Source organism: Lygodium microphyllum, chromosome 10, assembly GCF_053477565.2.
Source record: "Lygodium microphyllum isolate KBCC chromosome 10, Lygodium_microphyllum_v1.1.10, whole genome shotgun sequence".
Classification (NCBI taxonomy): Eukaryota; Viridiplantae; Streptophyta; class Polypodiopsida; order Schizaeales; family Lygodiaceae; genus Lygodium; species Lygodium microphyllum.
Genome location: NC_141144.1, coordinates 99,492,260 through 99,512,385, shown reverse-complemented (window position 1 = coordinate 99,512,385; position 20,126 = coordinate 99,492,260). Strand labels below are relative to the sequence as shown.

Sequence of the window (20,126 nt, the reverse complement as noted above, 5' to 3'; positions counted from 1 at the left end):
CCTCTATGTCATTGGAGCAATTGATGGCACACATATTCCTATCATTGCTCCAAAGGAGAACCATGAGGATTACTTTAACCGTAAAGGATTCCATTCTATTCTCTTGCAATTAAGAGTTGCAGCAAACTGCTCTATATGGAACTATGATGTGGGGTGGGCTGGGTCAATCCATGACTCCTTAAACTTCACAAGAAGTGAGCTAGGTCAAAGATGCACTAGGGGTGAGTTGGGTAACTATTGTTTTGTGCTCATCGAGCCCGATCATACATGCTAGTGCCCTTCAAAGGATGAAAACAAGGCTTATCACACATGAAGTATCACTGGAATTTCATTCAATCTAGCACTAGAATGCCAGTGGAGTGAGCTTTTGGTATGTTAAAGGCAAGGTTTCACATATTATTGAAGCACTGTGACATGGATCTACACCATGTGTTAGAGCTCATAGCTGCTTGTCTTGTGTTACATAATATTTGCATATGCCATGGTGACTCTTTTGACATGGAGTGGGTACACGAGGCCGAGGCAAGCTTACAACTTGGTAGCTCAATGAAAGAGGATCAAAGGACAACAGCAAGCTCAATGGTTGAGATACAAGCAATTCATCATGCCGAAGCAGAAGATGCAATGGAGTGAGCACAAAGAGATGACGAAGGTGGTGGTGGAGCTAACCAAATGACTTTGGTTCTGGGGATGATTGGCACAACAACATTGCAAGATCAATGTATAGAGAATATGCAAGGTAAAAAGTGCATCAAGCGTTTGGTGACAACATTTCGGAAAGCCAGACATCATCATCTTCCACCTAAAAAAAATAGTGTTGCTTCATGTATTTTCCACTATGTTATTTGGCAGCAACTAATGTACCCTCTCTTTCTAGATCAATGTCATGATTAATCTTGCTTTTGAAACATGTTTGTAATTTGAAATCTATAACGTGAGATAATATTAACTTTTCAATTCTTCACACATTTCACACTTCTGCCAAGTGAAAAAATCTTGAATCTTCCGCCGTTGTCGTGTGAACATAAGGGCAGTGGAACATTAAAAAAGATCTCTTCCGCCTATGTCGTGTGAACTTAAGGCCAGCGGTAAGGATACTTTTGGCTCTTTTCCACCCGGAAATGCACACCCCAACCATCAACTTCCACTGCTCCCATCTGAACCCACCCTTAGATATAGAAGGGGTGCGGAGGGAGGCAGGGAGAATGAAGTTTTCTTTATACACGCCTGTCTCCCTTCACAAGGAGGCGGGTTTCATACCCTCGCTTCACATGCGCCCTAAACTATCTTGCTTTGGCAGGCCCCTGCTCTACAACTACAACTATGTGGCTGTAAGGCATGCAGTAGACGCAGTCCAGCCACCTGAAGCCAATGAGATAGCAAAGGTGCAGGAGGTCGGAGATGCCATGGATCTCGAGTATGCAGTCTGTCGTGCTCCAGGAGCAATGTGATATGAATGAAATTGAGTAGTCACTGCGTGACGATTGGACTGCTTTTAATACTCGCGTCAAGGTTGATAAAGGAGGAAATAGAGCATTCTCTTTCCCTCGCCTGAAGCAGAGGTATGCATCATGCTCCATGGCAGGAGTTTCCTTCCACTTTTTGTCCAGGGTGGTTCTGAATGAGTTTGAGTTTGAGAAATGGTTCACTTCAATCTACATTGCACCGGTTTAGATGTATGGGCAAAGGCTTTCACTTTGCCATAGTGGCTCTTTCTGTTGAGAAAGATTGTCTGTTGGGTAGTACTGTGGTCTATTAGGGAGATTACGCCTACCCCCTTTGGGATAGGTGCCGAGAAGTTCCAGAGGTACTTCAAGATCATTGTGGGTGTTCGTTTTGCACCTTTCCTTCATTCATGTGCATTTGCAGGTAGCATGGCAATTTTGCAATTGCATTCTCAAAGAAGTTGGCCATGGATGAAATTGAGGAGGTGTCTGTGACACTGTCAAACTAAGATAGCTATGACTCCTCCATTGACATTACTTGTGGGTGCACCCTTTGTATAGTTGCCAAGGGTTTTTGAAACGGGAGGTATGGAACGGGTAAAATAGGTTTCATGAGTTTCGTAAAATGTTAGAAATGAGTTTCATTCATGTTATAAAAAAGTATAAAAGTTTTATATATATATATATTCGTTGAAAACCCAGCTAGGCATGATTGATTATTCTATTCAATGCAAAATGAACATTCCATGTAGCATGAATATTTGCATGTATCATGGTTCACTATCCATGCCTAACATCAACTTTAGTTGTAAGAGAGCCATCATGTCAATATCCATGTCAACATGTGAAGTAAATTCCATGCTAAAAAATGTTTACAAAAGTCCCAAGACATTTAGGATATAACATTTTGTGAATGTTTAAAATAGGTGTTTCATATGTTTATGAAACATCTAGGTATGAAACAAGTTTCCTAACCTTCTGGAATTGGTTTCTTGGCAACTATGGCTCTCTGCAAATGCTATCGAATTTTTCTCTCTTAGCATCTAGTTGGTGTGATGCTTGATAGCCCTTGCAAAGGAGACAGTGCTCTTGGTGTTAAAAAAGACAAAGACATGGATGACAGGTTCCAGTCACTCAAAGCAATAGAAGCAAGGTAAGAAGGTCCTTGAGTCCCTAGTTCAAGGATTAAATGTGTTGAGAAACTACTTTAGTTCACACACTTCATTAGGGTTTCGCACTGATAGTCTCTAAAAGAGCTAGTGTCCATATTTTAGCCACTTTTTTAGTGGGTACCTACACAGTGGTGCTCCATTCTAGACAGCTTATGCCTATACATAGGTAGTCACTTCATTCATTCTTACATCTCTCTTCAGTCATTTTTCACCACCTTCTTCAGTCACCGCTACCACTTCCCTTTTCTCACTAGCCCCTTTCATTGCCCTCACACCCCTTTAGGAGAACATCACGGTTCATGGCTTGTGGTTGCCTTCACTCTTCATCATTCACTTCAAATGCCCTATTCCATCATCAAGCCTTGCGTCCTTTTGCTTGGAATGGCTTAGTGCGCATCCTATGCGCCTTATTGCCTTGAGCATAAAAATCTGATAGTTGATGGAGAATGATCTCTATGGCTTAGAAGAATGAGGTGGCACAAGGCATGCTAGGGAAGATGCATATACTCTAGTGGGGTAGGGAGCAAAGATTGATATTGACAATCTTCAATGGTATGATTGATCTTGCCGTAAAAGGTGCACCCAGTGGTTGGTCCTTTTGTTTGTAGGGATACCATAGCATTGGAGTGGTGAACCTGTAAAGGGAGGGTGAAGTTGATAAGAGTATCTCCTAATGATGCTTTGGAAAATAAAGATAATTTGAAGGTGATGTTAAACTTGCAACCTTTGTTTGCCTACTTTAATGAAGAGGATTTTTAGCTTATTGAGTACTTGTGCTTTGATACCATGTCAAGATAAGTGATGGGACGGTGTGTACTCATACCATATGAAAGAGACAGTAGCATTTGTGGGGAGACAGTGTGTACGGCAAACACCGAGAGAAGAAAAACTCGGAAAATCAGAAGAAGAGTGAATAAGATGATGAATGATGGATTATTGAATCATGCTAAATGAATCAAGTTGATACAATGTAGCAATACTTTGAGATGATTGCACCGTCTTGGTTGATTAGGTGGCTGTACACTTGAAGAGAATCTACATAGTGAAGGGAGCGAAAGACAGTCCTTTGGGCAGTAGAATATTGAAGTAGATATTGAAAGATGGACAACAATGTAGGGTGAGACACAATTCTCAAGAGTGAAGAAAACATAGACACATATTTGATGTAGGGCTAATAAAGAGGGTGTGACCTGCTGTAAATGACTTGAATCTATTGCAAACAAAGACTTCATAAAGTGGCTGATGGTTGAGCATTGTTGCTTGGGTTCTGGGGTGGTAGCAGGAGCTGAAAACACACAATAATGATGAAGATAATTTGTTGTACCAGGCCAAGGAGGAGTGAAACTAGCAAAAGCAGTAGTGGGGATGATGAAGAACAAGTTGCCAGGCTGAAAACCCAGCAATTTGGAGTGTGTGATAGTGATGTGAAGAAAACCTCTAGAATGAAATCACTTGATGGTATTGCCAGAAGTGGTGCAGCAATGGAAGCATAAACAAGTGGTGAAATAAATTGTTGAACACAAGGCAGAAGAGAAAGAAAGAGAGAACACTGCAAAGAAGAGAACTCAAAAGGATCCTCAAGAATTGGAATCCATGTTGCAAACACGAGACAATTGTTTACAATAGTGAGTCATTGGTTGTGTGGACACTAGCACTAGCTCCTCTCTCCAATGGGAAGTCCACCCGAAGAATGATGATGACTATATCTAAGGAGAAGGAAGTTCAAGAATACAGGCCATAAATGTGACCCTCATAAATGTTGATTGATTGGCATGAAAAATGCCAAGCAAATAAAATGGCTAAAATCCACACAAATGTGCCCAACTCATCAAGCATGGCACATGCACTGACTCACGCATGAGTTGACAATCTTGCTACCATGTATGGCATCACGATTAGTTGGATAGCATTGTGAATTGAGATAATTTCCAAGGTAGGGGTGTGGATAGCAGTGGTTGAGGGTTGAGATTCAAGGTGTTATGAGGGAATGATGAAGGATGAATAGAGAGTAAGTGTGGAGTGGAGTGAAGAATGAATGAATGCCCATGCCCTTTTTATAGGAACATGAGCCATTGAACTCTCTCAAGTGGTGCCCAAACACTTAGTAATGATACAAATAAAGCCTTTTTGGGGCTATGAATGAAAACCAAATTAGGAATCAAGGTAATGAAATGAACTTGGTGAATGGGTTTCTCAACATCCCCTCTCAAGCCAAAAAAGGTGCCCCAAGAGGGGTAAGAGAGAGAGAAGATCCATTGTGTTCTATAGTGAAGAACAGTAGATAGGACAAGCTTAGAGGTCCCAAAACTCAACCTCCAGAGAGAAGCCACAAGCTCTATGTCTCCATGTTGGAAAGAAGATAGAGACCTAGCCACCAAGTCACAGTTGAGACATCCAAGGCCCTGAACTAGGTAGAACATGTAGATCTTGGGTATCAAGAGGTGAGATGACATCTAGATGGCAGTCACCTAAGCCAAGGGAAGAGGAAGAAGGCAAGGGATTTTCACGAGATTGAGCGAAGGTAAAGATAGTCCCTCTCTAAAAGAGATAGGAATCTTAAAATTTATGGATCACGGCCTCTAGAGGGTCTTGTGATGAAGGAAATGTTGTTGACGGTGCTGAAAAAGGGACATGGAGTTCCAATGGAACAAAATCTAGATAGCTCCTAGAATGTGCGAAGGATTGCACCATGAGGAGGGACCCCTTTTGAAGCAGAGGAATGGGAGCCCCCTTGGAAGAAGAAGAAAGATGGTTCCCCTTTGAAAGAGTTACAAATATAAAAGTTCATGGATCACGACCTCCAGAGGGTCTGATGATGAAGTGAATGTCGTCGATGGTGCTAAAGAAGGTATTTGGAGCTCCAATGGAAAAAAAGCTAGATAGCTTCTAGAGGTGGCCTCTTGAACCTGAGTAGAAGAGGAAGTGTAGGACTGGGTATCACACAAAAACTTTGCGATGCCCACATCGAAGTTGGTGTCCATGGTGCCATACAAGGGTGGTGAGGAAATAGGTAGCTGTTGTGGAGCCACAAGTGGGCAACAACCATTGTCTCTTAGTGGAGTAGACTTCAGAGATGGAGGAGTGGAAGGAGTCGAACAACCACTGTCTCTTGAAGGGGCAGATTGATGAGATAGTACCCAACAACCAGTGCCTCTTGATGGAGCTGACTGCAGAACTGGTGGTTGGGAAAGCCACGACACTTGAAAATGGGTGGGGAATGTTAGAGATTGTTGTCTCTTGGACAAGCATTTCTTATCACTTGTGTGCGCCAGTTCTGTATAGTCCATAGGTAGTCCGACAGTATAGTCGATTGCATTAAATGTAGCCGATAGCATATTTTCATCATTTTTCCTTAGGCTATTTATTGCCTGTCTTTAGCATGCAGTTGGACACACTCTGATCACACAGGTTTCCAGATTGTTGATTGTGGAGATTGTTGCACATACTTCAAGGTTCACAACCAGTGAGATCTCGGAGGTGGAGACATATGCATACATTTTGTGTCGGTGTACATATCTGCTTCCTTATACAACATTCTTCATTGCAGATTTTTTGTGATGCATTCTCTTTCTCTCTCTCTCTCTCCTCTCTTTGTTCGCTCTTAGTCTTGGTCATACGCTTCCGCACCGCTTCACTCTGACATGGTATCAGAGCATTGATGGTTTGACTAAGGGTGGATCTATATGAAGAGGAAATTTCAATGCGGCACAAGGTTGCGTTTTAGTGTTCAAAGGTGAGCAAGAGGGCTATACATTAGAACAAGGCTGAGGTGAGTGTGGGCGTGTGAGAAAAGAGCAAAGTTGCTGAAGCTACTATTGATTTTTGCTGTTTGAGAAGGAAGAAGGTTGCATTTTGGACCTTCAAGTGTAGATATTACATTTTCATCACCTCTAGCAGGTGAAAAAGGAGTGGGATGAGCGGGAGGAACTCTAGCAGGTTGCATTTTCACAGTTAGAGGGGTTTGCTTTTTGTGTTTTGTGTAGGCATATTAGGTGAAGATGTCTGCTGAGGCCGAGATAGAGTTTCATGTGATCATGGACTAGAAGGTGCTCGTGTTATCGGCTCTTTCATCATATCAAAAGCTTGATGGCAAGAACTACTACATCCAGTGTGTTATGATGCTTGCTATTTTGGAGTTCTATGATTTGGCGGAGCTTGTTATGGAGGCCATCCATGATCCTTTAAGAGACGATTCCAAACTCTCTACAAGCGATAAGTTGGAGTAGGCAAAGGTTTAGGCGCATTGGGACAAACTAAATGCTCGCATCCGCTCATTTTTATTCTATGACCGTCATGAAATGAGTTTCTTTGGAAGTGCAAATGAGGACCACGAGTGTCAACAAGTCATCTTCTATGCGAGAGCATATCAACAAGCTGAGGCAGCTTTAGATGTAAGTGCAAAATACCAGGAAGGTGATCATTTCTAAAGACATGGCGATAACGGAAGAAGGATAAGGAAAAGGAGTCCACTTGTCATATTTGTGGCAAGACAAGCCACTGGAAGAAGGATTGCCTTGACAAGAAGAAGAAGGAGAAGGAGAAATCTTCAAAGGATTTCGGAGCCGTGATTGCTCCCTCATCAATTGCTATCCTCCACATGGAGATGGTTGAGTCATCAACCTCGAAGGCCTTTGATGCTACGTTGACAGCCCCACACATTCGGGAGTGGATTGTTGATAGTGGTGCATCTCAGCACACGACTCCTACAATAGGTGTTGCTCATTTGTGGCCTTTGCATGGGCAGATTCTGATTGGTGATAGTTCTTCTATCCCTATTTAGGGATGGGATAACATGCATCTTATTTTAGACCGACAAGGTGGTGCCCATACATCCGAGGTGCTTTATGTGCCGGCCTTGGGATACCATTTGCTTTCGGTGCACAAGATTTGTGCCCTTAGCCTCTTGGTCGAGTTTGATGTGGATTCCTTTTAGATTCTTGATTGTGGATCGAGATAGGTCCTTGCTTTAGATTATGAGGAGAATGGAGTCTACAAGTTGTGGTTTTTTTTGCCTTGACTTCTCTTTTTCTTACCTCTCAGACACACATTGAGCTTTGGCATGCTCTGTTTGGCCAGCTCAACTATGATTACCTTCTGAAGGCATCTAAGGGATAGCTTGTTCGAGGTTTGTCGGATATTGTGGTAAGCCTGTAGTCATGTGTATCCTACATCTATGGGAAGCAAACTCACTATGCTATTCCTAGCAAACTTGTGATTGGAGTCAAATGGATCTTCAAGACCAAGTACCGCAGTGATGGCACGTTGGACAAGCACAAGGCCCGCCTTGTTCCTAAGGGTTTATCCAACGCCCATGCGTTGATTTTCATGGTACTTTTGCCCCTACAGCTTGGATTGCTATATTCTTGCAGTTCTTGCCTTGGCTAGCTATAGGAGATGGCCAATCTATTAGTTGGATGTGAAATTTGCCTTCTTGAGTGGGGAGTTGTAGGAGGAGATCTATGTTGAGCAGCCTCTAGGCTTCGTTTCTTCTAATAGTAAGATGTATAGGTTGAGGAAGCCTCTCCATGGCCTTAAGTAGGCTCCCCATGCTTGGAATGAGAAGATTGACTTGTTCCTCCTAGAGAAATTGGGATATTGGTGTTCCAAGACCGATCCACAGCTTTATGTCCGCGACCTTAGGTGGAGGTTGTGTGCTGTTTGTCCTTTACGTGGATGACTTGATTGTGACAAGTGACCATGCCCAAATTGTTGAGCAGACAAAGGCATATCTTCATGTGAAGTTTGAGATGATGGATATGGGACTTATTTACTTCTTTCTAGGTCATGAGATCTATCAAACTTCGAGGGGGATCTTTCTCTCTCAGTAGTAGTATGTGCAAGAGCTCTTGACTATGTATGAGATGGAGGGATGCAAGTCTATAAAGGCTCTTATGGATCCAAACTGGAAGGCCATAGCTCATTTCGATTCTCCTTTAGTGGATGCGGTATAGGCAATTGGTTGGCTCGTTGATTTGGCTTCTCAATACTAGTGTTGACTTATGTTATGCTGTAGGTGTGCTGGACGGGTTCATGAGTGAACCCAAGATGGTTCATTGGAAGGTTGCTCAGAGAATTTTATGGTTTCTTTGGGGGACCCTTGATCTCGGGATCTATTATTAGTAGGTATAGGTGATGCAAGCTTGGTACTTATAGGATGGAGTGATTCAAATTGGGCCGGCGATGTGGATCATCGGAGGTCCATAATAGGTTATTACTTTACCTTGGGTGCCAATGCTGTTTCTTGGAGTAGCAAGAAGCAGCCCATGGTTGCCCTATACTGAGGCGGAGTATTGGGCAACGTCTTTTACCACATGTGAGACAGTATGGCTTCGCAAGTTATTGGAGGAGCTTGGCTGCCCGTAGACGGGTCCTACTGTTCTTCAGTGCAACAATGAGAGTTGCATTGCCTTGGCCCAAAACCTTGTGTTTCATGTGAGGATGAAGCACATTAAGATCGAGTACCATTTGATTCTAGAGAAGCTGTTGGATGAGACTATGAAATGTGGTATATTGCAAGGCAGAGGACAATCTTGTAGACCTATTTACGAAGGCACTTCCGGGTTTACTTCAGAATCATTCCAAATCCCTTGGCCTCATGCCTTGTCTAGGATCTGAGAGGGATATTAGAGATTGTCATCTCTTGGACATGCATTTCTTGTCACTTGTGTGTGCTGGGAGTTTTGTACAGTCCGTAGGTGTGCCATGTGGCAACGTTGGTCATATCACTATGTCAGCAGACAATCAGACAATTTTTTTTTTTTGGTTGCATAGTACAATCGGCTGGATTAAATGCAACTGACAACATATTTTCATCATTTTTCGTCAGGCTATTTATTACTTGTGTTCAGCACATAGTTGGACACATTCTGATCACGGGTTTCCAGATTGTTGATCGCGGAGATTGCTGCACATACTTCAAGGTTCACAGCTTGTGAGATCTTTGCGGTGGAGAGATACACAAACATACACTTTGCGCTCGTGTACATATATGCTTCCTTATAAAACATTCTTCATTGCAGATTTTTTGTGTTTTACTGTGTCTTTCTCTCTCTTTTCTCTCTCTGTTCGTTCTCAGCCTCGGTTATATTCTTCCGACTGCTTCACTTTGACAAGGGAAGCCTTCGTAGCCCATCGGGGTAGCCTCTAGGAGGGCTTATTGCCATGTGGGCTCTTAGAGCCTTCTTTTGCGCAAAAGGGCTTTGTGTTCATCATGCACATCTTATTGCCTTGAGCATAAAAATCGGATAGCTGATGCAGAATGCTCTTTGTGGCCGAGAAGGGTGAGGTGGCACAAGGCGTGCTAGGGGAAACTGGTGTGTGCTTCAATGGGAACAGTGTGGTAGAGGATAGAGGCTGAAGGTGTGATGAAGGAACGATGAAGAATGAATGAAAGAGTAAGCATGGAGTGGAGTGAAGAATGGATGAATGCCCATGCCCTATTTATAGGCACATGAGCCATTGAACTTTGTTGAGTGGCACCCCAATTCTCTCGGGTGGCACCCATTGAAGTCTCTTGGGTGGCGCTTTGGCTCTCTTGATGGTGCCCAAACACCAACTAATGATACAATAAAGCCTTTTTAGGGTTGTAAATGGAAACCAAAATAGGAATTAAGGTAATGAAATGAACTTAATGAATGGGTTGTTAGAGGTGGTGCAGTAATGGAAGTATAGACAAGTGTTGAAATAAATTGTCGAATACAAGACAAGAGAAGGAAAGTAGAAGAACATTGCCAAGGAAAAGAACTCAGAGATATGCTTGGAAAATGGAATCCATATACCAAACATGATAATGATGCGTACAATAGTGAGTCACTGGTTGCGTGAGCATTGACATTGGTTCCTCTTTCCAACAGGAAGACCACTTGAAGAATAATGATGACTAGTGTGCCTAGCCCAATTGACATGGATAGGTTCACACATGAGTTGACAATCTTGCTAACACCCTCTCTTAGATCAGGGTTGATCTCATACAATACAATGATATAATGATAATGACTCATCACAGTCCATACAACAGTGTGTTTGTCAACAATGTCTCGTAGTAGCATACAAGACCATTCTATAAAAAATGCCTTTGAATATAGGTGACCATGGATTTCTCGCCTTTGGCCAAGACCGCCAAAGTGTCCCCTTATGTGAGCTTGGATTAGGAGCCAATTCCGCTCCTTGTAAAAAAACAACCGATGATAAACATGAATGTTAATTGCAACTCCAAGATTTGAATGTGCTAAACTCCAATCGATGCGTCAGGAACGTCCCTCTTTGGAACTTGTGCACATATATACCTATATAGATAAGGCTCGATTGCTGCATCTCACCACCCTCTCATACTTCCTCTCTGGCACTGGAAAGTTGTGAGGGATGACTGTATCACTTGGACTAGAAAGCAATAGAGAAAGGGGCAATCAAGCCCTTCTCGCGGTTTGAAGAAGTGGATCCCTTCTGTGCCTTGGACTTCCCCTTGGCCGGAGAATCGGATTTGGAGTCGGAGGAAGAGGGAGACTCGTCAAAGGAGTCTACATCCTGCTTCTTTTGTGAGGTTACTTATTCCTTGTAGTCCTTTCGTAAGTGTCCCTTCTTACCACAGTGATAACATTGGGCCGTCGACTTCTTCCTATCACCCCTCTTTGAAGCGGCAAAGGGCTCATTGGAACCTCCATAATGAGACGGAAGACTTCCTTGTAAACGTAAAGCTACCTCATGCTCAAGTAGCATCAAGGACATGTGTAAAGCTCATAGGTGTTAAGAAGAGTGCTAGGGTTTTCACTGAGGACACACAGAGTGTACGACCATGATAGAAACACAAAGACACAGACACAGACACAGACATAGAGGGCAAAACTCAAACCCTAAGCGCAAAACTCAAAACTCAAACACAAACAGAAGAAGGGAGAGAGAGAACACAACTCTGGAGTGAATGAATGCTGTAAATGAATGTAAGAGTGTACAGTGTGCTCAAGGGCAGAGCAATGTTGGAGTGTGACGTCCACCGAAGACGGATCCCAAGTCTGTGACCACTAGTCGAAGTGTAGGAGTGCTAAATAAAGAATGGCAGCAGGCTGGTCACCAAAACACAACAGTTTGGAGGCTGGAAACTGGAAACTGGTAAACGCAGCAGTGTACCACCGATCAGGGGCTGGAAACTGTGCACAGTCTGCTGCTGTAAACAGTAGGCTGAAACAATGTCTGAGAGTGTCAAGGCCTACAATGCTGAAAACGCAGGTTGACTGACTCTGGAGATGATGGACAGCAGGCTGAACAACAGTCTGGGACAGTTTGGAGCAGTCGCCAGCAGCTGAGAGTTGTCGCCTACAGCAATGGACAGGTTGAAGATAATGTGGCTGCAGTAAATGATGGCTGGACAGCAGATGGAGGCGGGCTGCAGGCTGGAAACTGGGCGCCAACAGCAGCAGAGGGTGTGTGGGCTGGTGTAACTTGCAAAACAAGGATGATGGCTGAATGGGGATAGCCTGTTTATTTATAGATGTGGAAGGGCGCTCCAAAAATTAGGGTTTCCACTAAACTCTCTCGAACCACTCCCCGTTTTAGGGTTTCCAGTGAACTATCTCGAGCCGCTCCCCGTTTTAGGGTTTTACTCTAAAAGAGTATTTTGAGTGTGTTTTGGGGTTGTTTAAGAGGCTAATCCCCTCTCAGGCCCAAAACTGAGCCAAAAGGTTAGGCTAGCCATGGTGATGTTTATGTATCCCAAGGCGTCCCACTCCAAAGCAGCTAAGGCATTGGACAAAGGGTGCACGTTGGCTGCCCAGTGGCCTACCAAGACTACAGAGGCGATGGTTATCTTACCAAGGGAATCCAAGTAGTCACCTTAGAGAGGACAGGGCATCGGACAAAGGGTGCACGTTGGCTGCGCAGTGGCCTACCAAGTTCTACAAAGGCGGATGGAACCACATTGAACTTTGTGTTTTTTTTTTTTTTTTTTTTTTTTTGAATAAGTGTGATAAATTTTATGGGATGCGGCCGATTGAGTAATAATGACCCAAAAGACGGGAGTAGGGAGGGTACACCCAACACATTACAAAACAGTACAAGCTAACCCATCCACTCAGGGTGTCGATGACGAGGAAAAATAGGTGATGAGATATCCATGTGATGAAGAAGGATGGTGGTGTGGTAACAACAACCGCCAGTGGAAATAGCTTAGGATCCGCGCAAGTGGTGCTCTGCATAATGAGATGCAAAGTATGCTACATGCTGAAGAATACTCATGCAGCAGGTGCCACTTAGACAATGTCCCTCATGGGGAAATTATTCACTTGCCTAAGCGCCCTAGTACAAAGATGATGAAATCATGCAATGCAAAGGGTATGGTACAATAGGGGGAAGAAGTCGATGTCAAAGACAAAGTGCTGAAGCTTGTAGAATACCAAGAAGGGTAGGAACCCCCTCTCAACCTGGATGTAGATGCCGAAGAAGGAAGAGGAGCCTGATGTCGGCCTTCGTGTGGTGTCGAGAACCATAAGGAATGAAGAGGAGGAAGCATCCCAGTTGGAAGAGCTAGGTAGAAGTCACCGCCATGATAGCATCAAGAGAGATGCTGCACGATCCGCCTCGGGAGGGGAAGCCTCCATGCTGGTAGAAGAGCAAAACTCCAAGGATGATGAAACCATGAAAGAATGACGCGCATCCTAAGTCTCCAGCCCGGGTAGGACTGGGTAAACCTGCATATTAGCCCTACATTGAAAACAAAACCTGCAAAGGAGATCAAAGTCTGCAATCACAGAGGCCAATAGTGAGATGCTCCAAAAACAAGCAAAACTAAAATGAAAAGCTAACTAAAGGAACAAGTGCAAAGATGCAAATGTGTATGTATGTGTGAGTGAATGCAGCGGAAGACTTAAACTGTAGAGACAAAATTCCTATGGGCCCGACTCTTAAGAGTGTGAAAAATGAATGCTAGACTGACCTAGGGTATCCGAAAGGACCTAGAGACATACTAGTCTAAGAAGGTGGCCACCATCGCGTACGTCCAATAGCAGGGCTCTGCCAAGGGAATGCCTGATGAGGTGGGGAGAAAGGTGAGATAGATGCATGAAGTGCAATGGGATTGGAACTTGCAGACCAATCAACCAATCCTTCAGGAGTAGAGAAGGATGGCCTTGAGGCTGTCCGGGAGTGCCACATGTCCAATAGTTGCTGTGGGGGCTGGAGGAGCAGATGGGGCAGCAGCGGAAGGTGTAGCCCCACTGGATTGTGAAGTTGCAACGGTCTGTTGAGGCTTTTTAGATGAAAGACCTTGGGCCTCGGAGCGACACTCGTCCACATGGCCTGCTCTCTAGCAGCGTGTGCAAAACCGGTTTTTCTTAGGGAGTTGCTACCAGATAGGTCTTGATTCTTTGGTTTCATCGAAGAAAGAGGAGTCACCCTTTGATTGGCTTGCCTTCGCATCTAGTGAGTTCTTGCCACTGGTGGTTTTCCCTCCCGAAGAAGAAGCAACCAACCCCCTCTGCTCTGAATAAGGTTGTGATGAGGATTTCTTGTGGACTTGATCATGCAGCCTTGCGTAACGCAAGAACTGGCACTCAAACTCTTAGAAGGTTGGCAATCGAGGTTGGGAGATGATGTGTTGAATGAAATTGAAGTATTTTGTGGGCAACTTATTCAAGAAGAATGTAACCTGATCACCATCTGACTTTGGAGAGCCAGTAGTGGCGAACTTGGCAAGTAACCGCCTATAGTCAGCCAACTTGACTTTCAAATCATCCCCTTCCTTAAGAGAGAACTCTTGAAGCTCAAAGTCGAGATTGATGCGTCGAATACGATCATGAGCCGCATAGCGGTCGAGAAGGTGACTCCAACGCTCTGACGCGAGCGGGAAGTGCTGCCACTGAGAGTGAAACTTAGGAAGCAATCCCTGCATCAGCTTAACATTGGCTGTAGCATTGTGGACTCTCCATTGGCGGACGTAGTCAGGGTGAGCTAGTCGAGGGTCCGGGCATAGGCTCTAGACCAATGACGAGGTCCCAAAGACCTTGAGACTCAAGCACTTGTTGCATGAAATTCGACCAAGTAATGAAATTTGACCCGTTAAAACATGTCTTATCCGTGAAGGCATTCTTGGCCGTTGCAACAGGAGTGGTAATGCTCGGAGATGGATAGTGTGAAAAAGTGTAGTGGGGGTAGGATGGGGAAGTGGAGTACACTTGGGAATGGGCCCCAGAGTGCCCACCAGGCATGCGGGTAGTGTGCAAGGTGGATCCATAGGTAGGGATGGGTTGACTAGGCATGCTCATGGTAGCCACACGAGCAACCCAAGGAGGTGGGATGGGAACACGTGGAGCAGAAGATGGGAATCCGTGCGTAGGTGTAACCCAAGGAGAGTGTGAAGACACACCCATAAGCTGAGGATGGAAACCCTTGTGTATGAGTGGTCATGGGAGATGTGAAGTTGGGGATAGTGAGGGGGATGCCCATCACAGTCGACCCAGGAGTGATGGGTGTGCTCATTTGCTGAAAGGTGAAAGGCATTGTGTTAAAGGGTGGCATTTCCCCTAACGAAGTACCATGGTGCAAAGAGGTAGAGAATGGGGTGGAGAAGGAAAAGGTGCTAGGAGCGAAGATGGTAGATTTAACCCCTAGGGTGTGTGATGCAGATGTGAAGTCTAATCCAAGATTTTGGAAAGATGATGAGAGATGATCAAGGTGTGATATAGAAGAGGGTGGATGGGAGGGAAGTGAGAAGTGTGTGTAATATGCTCAAATGAAACAGAAGCTGCAGATGTACCTGAATTTCGTCTGCTTCGTGAGCCCCCTCTATTGAAGTTCACATATGCAAAGCCATCCGGATCCTGTACCTCAAAAGAAGAAACAGGCAAGGGTTTTAATTCATGCAACACAAAAGAATTGTACAAACCTGACATTGGACCTGGCGGAGATGATGAAGATGGATCACTAGACGTTTTGAATGCCGTATGTCCTCCATGATCGGAGAGGTGGCCAGCCTCACCAACTAGTCCAAATGTGGTAAAAAAACTGTTAGGAGGGGTGTAAACATCATCGTACTTGTTGTGATAGTACTTCTCAAAGTCCTCTGTCATGTTAGTGAAATTTGGTGAAGGTGGAGTGTCGTCCTCCTCACCAAGTCCATAATGCCGTCTCAGGGCCTCCAATGATGGAGAAGCCTGATAAGACATCATAGGAACTAGAGAAGAAGGTGTCTAGGACATTGTGATTCGGTTATGAGTCGTATTGTGTGCCTTGCACAAAGACTAGCTCTCAGCAATATCCACAGGATACTCTTTACAAGAGCACTGGCTCTGATACCATTTTAAGAAGAGTGCTAGGGTTTGCACTGAGGACACACAGAGTGTACGACCACAACAGAAACACAAAGACACAGACACAGACACAGAGGGCAAAACTCAAACCCTAAACGCAAAACTCAAAACTCAAACACAAACAGAAGAAGGGAGAGAGAGAACACAACTCTGGAGTGAATGAATGTAAGAGTGTACAGTGTGCTCAAGGGCAGAGCAATGTTGGAGTGTGACGCCCACCGAAGACGGATCCCAAGTCTGTGACCACGAGTCAGAGTGTAGGAGTGTTGAATAGTGAATGGCAGCAAGCTGATCACCAAAACACAGCAGTTTGGAGACTGGAAACTGGTAAACGCAGCAGTGTACCACCGATCGGGGGCTAGAAACTGTGCACAGTCTGTTGTAAATAGTTGGTTGAAATAGTGTCTGAGAGTGTCGGGGCTTGCAATGCTGAAAACGCAGGCTGAAATAGTGTTTGAGAGTGTCAGGGCTTGCAATGCTGAAAACGCAGGCTGGCTGACCCTGGAGATGATGGACAGCAGGCTGAACAGCAGTTTGGGACAGTTTGGAGTAGTCGCCAGCAGCTGAGAGCTATCGCCTACAGCAATGGACAGGTTGAAGATTATGTGGCTGCAGTCGATGATGGCTGGACAGCAGATGGAGGCGGTCTGTAGGCTGGAAATTGGGCGCCAACAGCAGCAGAGGGTATGTGGGCTGGTGTAACTTGCAAAACAAGGATGATGGTTGACTGTGGGCAGCTTGTCTATTTATAGATGTGGAAGGGCGCCCCAAAAATTAGGGTTTCCACTAAACTTTCTCGAATTGCTCCCCGTTTTAGGGTTTCCACTGAACTCTCTCGAACCGCTCCCCGTTTTAGGGTTTTACTCTAAAAGAGAATTTTTAGTGTGTTTTGGGGCTGTTTAAGAGGCTAATCAGCAAGTAATGCATATTTTAGCTCAACAATAGGTGTAGAGGATGTTTGTGCTTGCAAAGCATTCCCCACTCTATCAAACTCCGGGGGGAGTTTGTAGAGTACTGTTCCCACTAGATGTGCCTTTGGAAGGGCAGACTGCATGTGTGGGAGTTGGTCTTGTACTTGTGTAACACAGAGCGAAAATGATTGAATGGTGTCCGTTGGCTCAAACTTTATCTGTTGAAGCTGTCCATAAAGGGTCACAACACGCATGGAAGAAGGTGTCTTGTACAACATTTGAAGCTTTGACCATATTTTTGGTGATGTCCCATAGGAGGTAACCGTTGGTAGAACTTCTTTTTAAATACATCGAAGCAGTGCCGAATACATGTGTGCATTGTCCGAATCCTATGTAAGCATAGCTTCCTCATGTTTGTCCTTATCAAAATCATCGAGAAGAGGTAAAGGACATTGAGGGCAAGGAATAGCTTCACTGACAATGTACCAAATTTGCTTCTACACAAACTAGGCTATGATCACAGCACTCCATGTAAGATAGTCAAGTCCATGTGACTTATTATTTGTAGAAGTGCACGGAGGAGCTATCTAGAGAGGAGAAGAGAAGATAGAAAATAGAAGGTATATAGAGAGAGAATACAGCCAAACCAACAGCAAGACTTCACAACATGAGAGTTCACATGCACTGTAACCAAAATTTTGATTAGAAACGAAAACCAACGACTGCACAATGAAGAACTAGTCAAAAATTGCCCAAAACAACAAAAACGGCCTGTACAAAGAGTCACGCAGCCACGGTTAGGGGCAGAAAATGAAAAACACAGGCTGGTAAAGCTTTTAATGCAAACTGACGATGGGAGGCTGGAATCCAAGTGCCAATTGAAAATGCAGGTTGCTGGGCTGAAAATCGCAGGCTTGATCAGCAGGGGGAAGAAAGACCTGTAATCAGCAGAAAAATCGCAACAAGAACCTAGATCCTGCAATCTGATACCATGTTAGAAGTGGTGCAGCAATGGAAGCGTAGACAAGTGCTGAAATAAATTGCTGAACACAAGATAGAAGAGAGAGAAAACATAAGAACATGTCAAAGGAAGAGAAGTCATAGATGTGTTTGGGAAATGGAATCCATATACCAAACATGAGAATGATACATACAATAGTGCCTCGCTAGCTGTGTGGGCACTGGCATTGGCATTGGCTCCTCTCTCCAATAGGAAGACCGCTTGAAGAATGACAATGACTGAATAATGAGGAGGAGAAGCCCTTGAATAAATAGGCCCAAAATATGCCAAATATGGCAGCTGATCTGCTGGCCAATTGGCATAAAATGCCACACAAAAAATCACTAAAATAATGCCTAAATAATGACCAATGTGTAGTCCAATTGGCATGCACAGACTCACACATGAGCTGACAATAGGAAATATCATGCACATTTTTTGGTCCTGCCATGCAGTTAAGCAGGTAAGGTCTTAGATTGCCAAGACCTTGAGAGAAGCCACCTTGGCATTTTGGCTTTGGCCCAAAGTAGGTGTTATTTGGGGATTGAGACAAGTTCAATGAAGAAGAAGTGAAGCATTGGAATGTGATTAGAACACTAGTGGTTCAATGAAGAAGAAGTGAAGCATTGGAATGTGATTAGAGCACTAGTTCTGAGAAATGAATAAAAACTCCTGGTCAAAGTGAAGCTGAAGTACAAGATCTCGCTTGATTATCATGCACATTTTTGGGCCGGCCCTGCAGTTAAGCAGGTATGGCCTGAGATTGCCAAGATCTTGAGAGAAGCTGCCCTGACATTTTGGCTTTGGCCCAAAGCAGGTGTTACTTGGGGACCAAGGCAAGTTCAATGGAGAAGTGAAGTATTGGAATGTGATTAGAGCACTAGCGCTGAGAGCCATCTGGAGCTCCAGAAATGCAGTTTTGTTTGGAGAAGTTAGAACTAAAAGCAAATATGGTGCGCTATCTGCAGTCCTTCATGATCCTATGGGCATTTTGAAAAACCTGAAGGGTAGTAATATAAATATCATCCAATTCACATTTTAAAAAAGACTAGTGCTTCTGTCTATTTTTTTTCCTCCCTCCATATGGTCATATAATTTTAAGCTTCCTGCATAAGAAAGGACGATATCCTTTTTTACCTTGTTTACATTCAATGTCCTTGCTCTCTGAGATACTACCTCTCATATTTACATTTGAGGAGATCATAGCACACAATGTGTCTTTATTATGGGCTATTTTTATGCTACTACAAGCATGAACGATTGAATATCTATCCTCTTTATGTGAAGCAATTAAACATTTTGACTTTGTCGTATTTAGTACCAAGGCATGCTACATTGCAAAGACTTGCCATCATGGCCCCCTCAATCACACTCTTTCTCAAAATTATAGGCAAGCTTCACATGCAAGATTTCATAGTAGGCATATTACATTGCACATACTTGCACCAGCCTGCTTCCTCTCCATTTCTCACCTAACTTTCTCCCAGAATCATAGCCCAGCTTCACATCAAATTTTGCACAAGGTTCACCCTAATGCACAAGGGATCATAAAAGAGCATCAACATTTAATCTTCCCTAATTAATAAGCATCACTGCATGCCATTGCACACAAAGTATTAGACACATCTAGATGGGTATCACCTTGCTATCATGTAGATTTTGTCGTCAAACTACAAGACCTTTTGTATCAAAAGAGCAGAGGGAACCACCTTCCTATTGCCTTCTTCAGTTTATAGAAGCCCACCATGATTATTATCAATATCCGCTCTACTTTATGATCTCAATTTTTATTATCATCACACTTGAATGGATTGGATATTAAGCTATCATAGACTTTATTACAGTTGGCACAATTGCCTTGGATTGGTACTGTATAACTTCACACCACACAGACTGCGCCTCAAGCATTGTGAGGTTACTATAGAGCCTCTACAACTACATACAGAAGTCAAATATATGGACTTAACAAGACATAAGAAACAAGGTACTTCTGAATCCTGAATAAGAACTTTCTTTTTTCAAATATATGGACTTAAGAAGACAAATAAGAAACAAGGTACTTCTGAATCCTGAATAAGAACTTGCTTTTTTCAGAGAACACATTGAGTAAGAACTTTTGGACTACACAAATGTAGTTTTTCAGAGTTATACAAGATGTAAAGATCACCAAATATTGTCATATCTGCAAAAGCTCCTTTGGAATGGTAGTGGAGCCTTGAAGAGAAGAAATGTGAAAATGGTGCAGATTTCCATCTGCAAACTCCTCTCCCCAAAATCACAATAGTTGCAGAAAAAATCCAACC

At 43.8% G+C, this 20,126-nt stretch overlaps 1 long non-coding RNA gene across 1 annotated transcript; it reads left to right on the top strand.

The window, feature by feature from the left end:
- The first annotated feature begins 1,246 nt into the window (after window positions 1-1,246).
- On the top strand, window positions 1,247-20,036 carry LOC148030341 (uncharacterized). The gene is made up of 3 exons (XR_015692177.1): window positions 1,247-1,562; window positions 19,668-19,807; window positions 19,918-20,036. It is a non-coding gene; the product is annotated as an uncharacterized LOC148030341 (long non-coding RNA).
- The last annotated feature ends 90 nt before the right edge of the window (window positions 20,037-20,126 follow it).